This window comes from Hordeum vulgare, chromosome 6H (assembly GCF_904849725.1).
Source record: "Hordeum vulgare subsp. vulgare chromosome 6H, MorexV3_pseudomolecules_assembly, whole genome shotgun sequence".
Lineage (NCBI taxonomy): Eukaryota > Viridiplantae > Streptophyta > Magnoliopsida > Poales > Poaceae > Hordeum > Hordeum vulgare.
Genome location: NC_058523.1, coordinates 469643809 through 469651310, shown reverse-complemented (window position 1 = coordinate 469651310; position 7502 = coordinate 469643809).

The following is a 7502-nucleotide window of genomic DNA, read 5'->3' as shown; positions in this document are numbered from 1 at the left end:
AATCCCACAAAATAAACAAAAGGGCATCATGGCAAAATATCATGCAAACTAATTTACTCAAAAGACAAAACTAAACGCACAGTTAAATTCTATGTATTTGTCTACCCCGAAAACATATATAACATGAGGGGTTGCAAAATAATAATAACGCCACACGAATATGCGAGATTATGTCCTAAACACGGTATAATAAAGTAGTGACGGAACCTACATGCAAAAATATGCAAATACCACTCTAAAATACATGGCAAAAGGTCCCTAAAAACATGAGCATTTTATCTACGGGGTTTGAGCAATCCGGAGACGCACGAAAATAAATACGGAACGAGAACATAATAGGACAGCACGCGTTTCTAGGCATATGGCAAGTCAAATCACTTCAAACATGCATGCAAGTTGCAAATTATAAATCTACTCGAAAAACTACACAAGTTACATATATAGATCATCTCGATCCGACGCTCGGTTAATTAAATACGGGCGTTTGAAAATCAATGCTTTTCTGAAAAAAATACTAAATTCGCCGGAATAAAAAAACCTACTGGCCAAATTTAGAGCAGTGGCCCGAAACAGATTTGAGCATGACATACTAAACAACGCACATGGCAAGACTTAGCGGGGAGCTCACCCTGGGCTTTGGCCCCCGAAGAGTAGATCGGGTGGGCCGGCTCGGCTTGGCATGCTGCGCTGGCGAAGGGAAGCTGGGCCAGCCTTGGTCGACTGGGCCTAGTCGGGGCAGGCGTCCCAGGAGCAAAGTGGGCGGCACGGCCTGGCTTGCCAGATGCGGCCCTGGCGCTGGAACTGAGCGGCGCGGTCAACGCCAACCGGATCGGGGCGATGGCTTGCTGGCGACGGCGCGGTAACCGCGACCGGCGAATCTGCGGGCGAGGTGCCTAGAGCTAGCTACGACGGTGCGCTCCGGGCGAGGCCGCGCTTTTGCTGCTTCCAGCTAAGGCTGGGGCTCGAGCTCTGACGTCCTGATGCACTCGAATGGAGGCTGATGTCGTCACTGATGCAAAGAACGGCGACATCGGGCGGTCAGCTCATGGCGTGGCAGCTAGAAGCGCACCAGCGAGGTGGCGTGGTGGGGTTTCGGCGGCAGGGCAGGGCGAGGCGACCTGGTCCGATGGCCGGATTCGCGCAGGGTGGCCATGGGAGGCGCGGCCATGGAGATCAGGAGGAGCCAGGCATCAGGTGTTGACGGCTAGTGGCGGCCGGTGCTGGCCCAGATCAGGCCCGGGCGGGCCGACGATGGGCTTGGTGGGCCCGACGGCTGAGGAAGGGAGACAGGAGAGAGGATCTGCGGCTGGGGGGGTTTAGAGTGGCGCGGATCCCGAGGTGAACTAGGGTTAGGGCTAGGTTAGGAAGGGGACGCTGTCTATTTATAGACACGGGGCTAGGGTTATCTGAATCCAGCCCCGTTTTCGACCACGTGATCGAGATCAAACGCCCACGGACGCGGGAAAGACTTGGTGGCTTTGTAGAGTGGCTGGGCGGAGGTGAGAGGTAAATAGCGTGGCGCGGCAACACGATTTTTAAACACCGAAAAACATCCGACGATAGACCGAATACGGTGCCGCTACGGTCGACCGTTCAGGTACCAGACGGACTCCGATTGCGAGAAAATTGGCAGGCGGCCTACCTAAATCTAAATAAGACCACACGCCAAGTTTAAACCCAATCAAAGAAAGTTTTATACACACTTTTAAAAACAAGATTTAAACAATGTCGCGGGCGTGTGCGAGTGTGGTCGGGCTCAGAACGGGCAACGACGACAACCGGCAACTAACAACGGATGCAAGTTTGAAAACTCGCAGCAACGGGATGCCATTGCAATGCGGATGATGCACATGATGTGATGATGATGCGACAAATAAAAATAAAGACACGACGAAAACGGAAAAGAGGAGAATCTTCTGGGGCATCGGTCTCGGGCTGTCACAGAGGGGGCGGCGACCAGGGTGGAGGTGGCTTCCCTCCCAAGTTGGGAGGCGGCCCACCATCGCCCTAGGGTTCCCAGCCCTAGGTGCCCATGGGCCTTGGTCGTTCAATCTTGTTCAATCTCTTTACCGGCAAGTCTCTTTACTCGTTCTGTAACACATCAGCCCGTGGCTAACTCCTTAGTCACATTGAGCTCATTATGATGATGCATTACCGAGTGGACCCACAGATACCTCTCCGTCACATAGAGCGACAAATCCCAGTCTCGATTCGTACCAACCCAACAGACACTTTGGGAGATACGTGTAGTGCACCTTTATAATCACCCAGTTACGTTGTGATGTTTGATACACCCAAAGCACTCCTAGGTATCCGGGGGTTGCACAATCTCATGGTCTAAGGAAATGATACTTGACATTATAAAAGCTCTAGCAGACGAACTACACGATCTTGTGCTATGCTTAGTATTGGGTCTTGTCCATCACATCATTCTCCTAATGATGTGATCACGTTATCAATGACATCCAATGTCCATGGCCAGGAAACCATAACCATCTATTGATCAACGAGCTAGCCAACTAGAGGCTCACTAGGGACATGTTGTGGTCTATGTATTCACACATGTATTACGGTTTCCGGTTAATACAATTATAGCATGAATAATAGAAAATTATTATGAACAAGGAAATATAATACTAACCACTTTATTATTGCCTCTAGGGAATATTTCCAACAGTCTCCCACTTGCATTATAGTCAATAATCTAGTTACATTGTGATGAATTGAACACCCATAGAGTTCTGGTGTTGATCATGTTTCGCTCGTGGAAGAGGTTTAGTCAACGGATCTGCGACATTCAGATCCCTATGTACTTTACAAATATCTATATCTCCATCTTGGATGTTTCCACGAATGGAGTTGAAGCGGCGCTTGATGTGCTTGGTCTTCTTGTGAAACCTAGGGTCCTTGGCAATGGCAATAGATCTAGTGTTGTCACAGAAGAGAGTCATCGGGACCGACGCACTAGGAATCACTCCTAGGTCGGTGATGAACTCCTTCATCCAGACTCCTTCATGTGCTGCTTCCGAAGCAGCTATGTACTCCGCTTCACATGTAGATGCCGCCACGATGCTTTGCTTGCAACTGCACCAGCTGACTGCCCCAACATTCAAAATATTCACTTGTCCGGTTTGTGATTTGGAGTCATCCGGATCTGTGTCGAAGCTAGCATCGACGTAACTCTTTACCACGAGCTCTTCGGCACCTCCATAAATGAGAAATATATGTTTAGTCCTTTTCAGGTACTTAAGGATGTTCTTGACCGCTGTCCAGTGATCCACTGCTGGATCACTTTGGTACCTCCCTACAAAACTTATGGCAAGGTTCACATCAAGTCTGGTACACAGCATGGCATACATAATAGAGCCTATGGCTAAAGCATCGGGGGCGGTACTCATCTTTTCTCTATCTTCTATTGTGGACGGGCGTTGAGCTATGCTCAACCTCACACCTTGTAATACAATCAAGAACCCCTTCTTGGCCTTATCCATATTGAACTTCTTCAATATCTTGTCAAGGTATGTGCTTTGTGAAAGACCGATGAGGCGTCTTGATCTAACTCTATAGATCTTGATGCCTCATATGTAGGCAGCTTCTCCAAGGTCCTTCATTGAAAAACAATTACTCAAATAGGCCTTTATGCTTTCAAAAAATTCTATATCATTTCCCATCAACAATATGTCATTCACATATAATATGAGAAATGCTACAGAGCTCCCACTCGCTTTCTTGTAAATACAGGCTTCTCCATAAGTCTGTACAAACCCAAACGCTTTGATCACCTCATGAAAACGAATGTTCCAACTCCGAGATGATTGCACCAGCCCATAGATGGAGCGCTAGAGCTTGCATACCTTGTCAGCATTATTAGGATCGACAAAACCTTCCGACTGTATCATATACAATTCTTCCTTAAGAAAGTCGTTAAGGAATGTCGTTTTGACGTCCATTTGCCAGATCTCATAATCATAAAATGCGGCAACTGCTAACATGATTCAGACCAACTCCAGCATCGCTACGGGTGAGAAAGTCTTATCATAGTCAATTCCTTGAACTTGTTGATAACCCTTAGCGACTAGTCGGGCCTTATAAATGGTCACATTACCATCTGCGTCAGTCTTCTTGTTAAAGATCCATTTATTTTCTATGGCTCGCCGATCATCGGGCAAGTCCACCAAAGTCCATACTTTGTTCTCATACATGGATCCTATCTCGGATTTCAAGGCTTCAAGCCATTTGTTGGAATCCAGACCCGCCATCGCTTCTTCATAGTTCGAAGGTTCACTGCTATCTATCAACATGATTTCCATGACAGGGTTGTCGTACCACTCTTGTGCGGAACGTGGCCTTGTGGACCTTCGAGGTTCAGTAACAACTTGATCAGAAGATTCATGATCATCATCATTAACTTCCTCTCTAGTCGGTGCAAGCATCATGGAAACATTTTCCTGCGCTGCGCAACTCTCTGGTTTGAGAGGAGGTACAATTACCTCATCAAGTTCTACTTTCCTCTCACTTACTTCTTTCGAGAGAAACTCTTTCTCTAGAAAGGATCCCTTCTTGGCAACAAAGATTTTGCCTTCGAATCTAAGATAGAACGTGTACCCAATAGTTTCCTTAGGGTATCCTATGAAGACACATTTTTTGCTTTGGGTTCGAGCTTCTCAGGTTGAAGTTTCTTCACATAAGCATGGCAACCCCGAATTTTCAGAAACGACAGCTTAGGTTTCTTTCCAAACCATAATTCAAACGGTGTCGTCTCAACGAATTTAGACGGTGCCCTATTTAAAGTGAATGTGGCAGTTTCCAATGCATATCCCCAAAATTATAGTGGTAAATCAATAAGAGACATCATAGATCGCACCATATCCAATAGAGTGTGATTACAACGTTAGGATACACCATTATAATGAGGTGTGCCAGGCGGCGTCAGTTGTGAAACAATTCCACATTTTATTAAGTGCTTACCAAACACGTGACTCAAATATTCTCCTCCATGATCAGATCGTAGGAACTTTATTTTCTTGTCACGTTGATTCTCTACCTCACTGTGAAATTCCTTGAAATTTTCAAAAGTTTTAGACTTGTGTTTTATTAAGTAGACATACCCATATCTGCTTAAGTTATCAGTGAGGTGAGAACATAAGGATAGCCATCGTGAGCCTCAACGCTCATTGGACCGCACACATCGGTATGTATTATTTCCAACAAGTTGGTTGCTCGCTCGTTGTTCCGGAGAACGGAGTCTTGGTCATCTTGCCCATGAGGCACGGTTCGCATGTGTCAAATGATTCAAAATCAAGAGACTCCAAAAGTCCATCTGTATGGAGTTTCTTCATGTGTTTGACACCGATATGACCAAGGCGGCAGTGCCACAAGTATGTGGGACTATCATTATCAACCTTACATCTTTTGGTACTCACACTATAAATATGTGTAAGATCACGTTCGAGATTCATTAAGAATAAACCATTGACCAGCGGGGCATGACCATAAAACATATCACTCATATAAATAGAACAACCATTATTCTCGTATTTGAATGAGTAGCCATGTCGCATTAAACGAGATCCTGATACAATGTTCCTGCTCAAAGATGGTACTAAATAACAATCATTAAGGTTTAAAACTAATCTAGAAGGTAGATGTAGAGGTAGCGTGCCGACGGCGATCACATCGACCTTGGAACCATTCCCGACCCGCTCTGTCACCTCGTCCTTTGCCGGTCTCCGCTTATTCCACAGTTCCTATTTTGAGTTGCAAATGTGAGAAACAACACCGATATCAAATACCAGGAGCTACTACGAGTGTTGGTAAGGTACACATCAATAACATGTATATCATATATACCTTTGATGTTGCCGGCCTTCTTATCTGCTAAGTACTTCGGGCAGTTCTGCTTCCAGTGACCGGTTCCGTTGTAGTAATAACACTCAGTCTTAGGCTTGGGTCCATTCTTGCGCTTCTTCCCGGCACCTGATTTACCGGGCGCGGCAACTTCTTTGCCTTCCTTCTTGAAGTTCTTATTACCTTTGCCATTCTTGAAACTAGCGGTCTCATTCACCATCAACACTTGATGTTCCTTCTTGATTTCCACCTCCGCTGATCTTAGCATTGAATATAACTCGGGAATGGTCTTTTCCATCCCTTGCATGTTATAATTCATCATGAAGCTCTTGTAGCTAGGTGGAAGCGACTGGAGGATTCTGTCAATAACCGTGTCATCCGGAAGATTAACTTCCAGTTGAGACAGACGACTGTGCAACCGAGACATTCTGAGTATGTGCTCACTGAAGAACTATTTTCCTCCATCTTATAGCTGAAGAACTTGTCAGAGACCTCATATCTCTCGACCCGGGAATGAGCTTGGAAAACCAGTTCCAGCTCTTCGAACATATCATATGCTCCATGATGCTCAAAACGCTTTTGGAGCCCTAGTTCTAAACTATAAAGCATGCCGCACTGAACCAAAGAGTAGTCATCACTTCGCGATTGCCAGGCGTTCATAACGTCCTGATCTGCTGCGGGAATGGGAGGGTCACCTAGCGGTGCATCAAGGACATATGCCTTCTTGGAAGCAATGAGGATGAGCTTTAAATGACGAGCACAGTCCACATAGTTGCTACCATCGTCTTTGAGCTTGGTTTTCTCTAGGAACGCGTTGAAATTGAGGTTGACATGAGCGTCGGCCATTGGATCTACAATATTGAATAGACATTTTAGACTAAGTTCATGATAATTAAGTTCATCTAATCAAATTATTTAATGAACTCCCACTCAAATAGACATCCCTCTATACTCTAGCCATCCAAGTGATACATGATCCACATCGACTAGACTGTGTCCGATCATCATGTGAGACGAACTAGTCATGAATGGTGAACATCTCCATGTTGATCGTATCTCCATACGACTCATGTTCAACCTTTTGGTCTCTCGTGTTCCGAGGCCATGACTGTACATGCTAGGCTCGTCAAGTCAACCTAAGTGTTTTACGTGTGTAAATCTGGCTTACACCCGTTGTATGCGAACGTTAGAATCTATCACACCCGATCATCACGTGGTGCTTCGAGACAAAGATCCTTCGCAATGGTGCACACTTAGGGGAACACTTTTGTTGAAATTTTAGTGAAGGGATCATCTTATTTACTACCGTCGTTCTAAGCAAATAAGATATACAAACATGATAAACATCACATGCAATCATATAGTGACATGACATAGCCATTATGTTCTTGCACCTTTGATCTCCATCTTCGGGGCGCGGCATGATCATCATTGTCACCGGCATAACACCATGATCTCCATAATTGTATCTTCATGAAGTCGTCTCGCCAACTATTAATTCTACTACTATGGCTAAGGTTAGCAATAAAGTAAAGTAATCACGTGGCGTTGCATCTCATACAATAAATTAAGACAACTCCTATGGCTCCTGTCGGTTGTCATACTCATCGACATGCAAGTCGTGAATCCTATTACAAGAACATGATAATCTCATA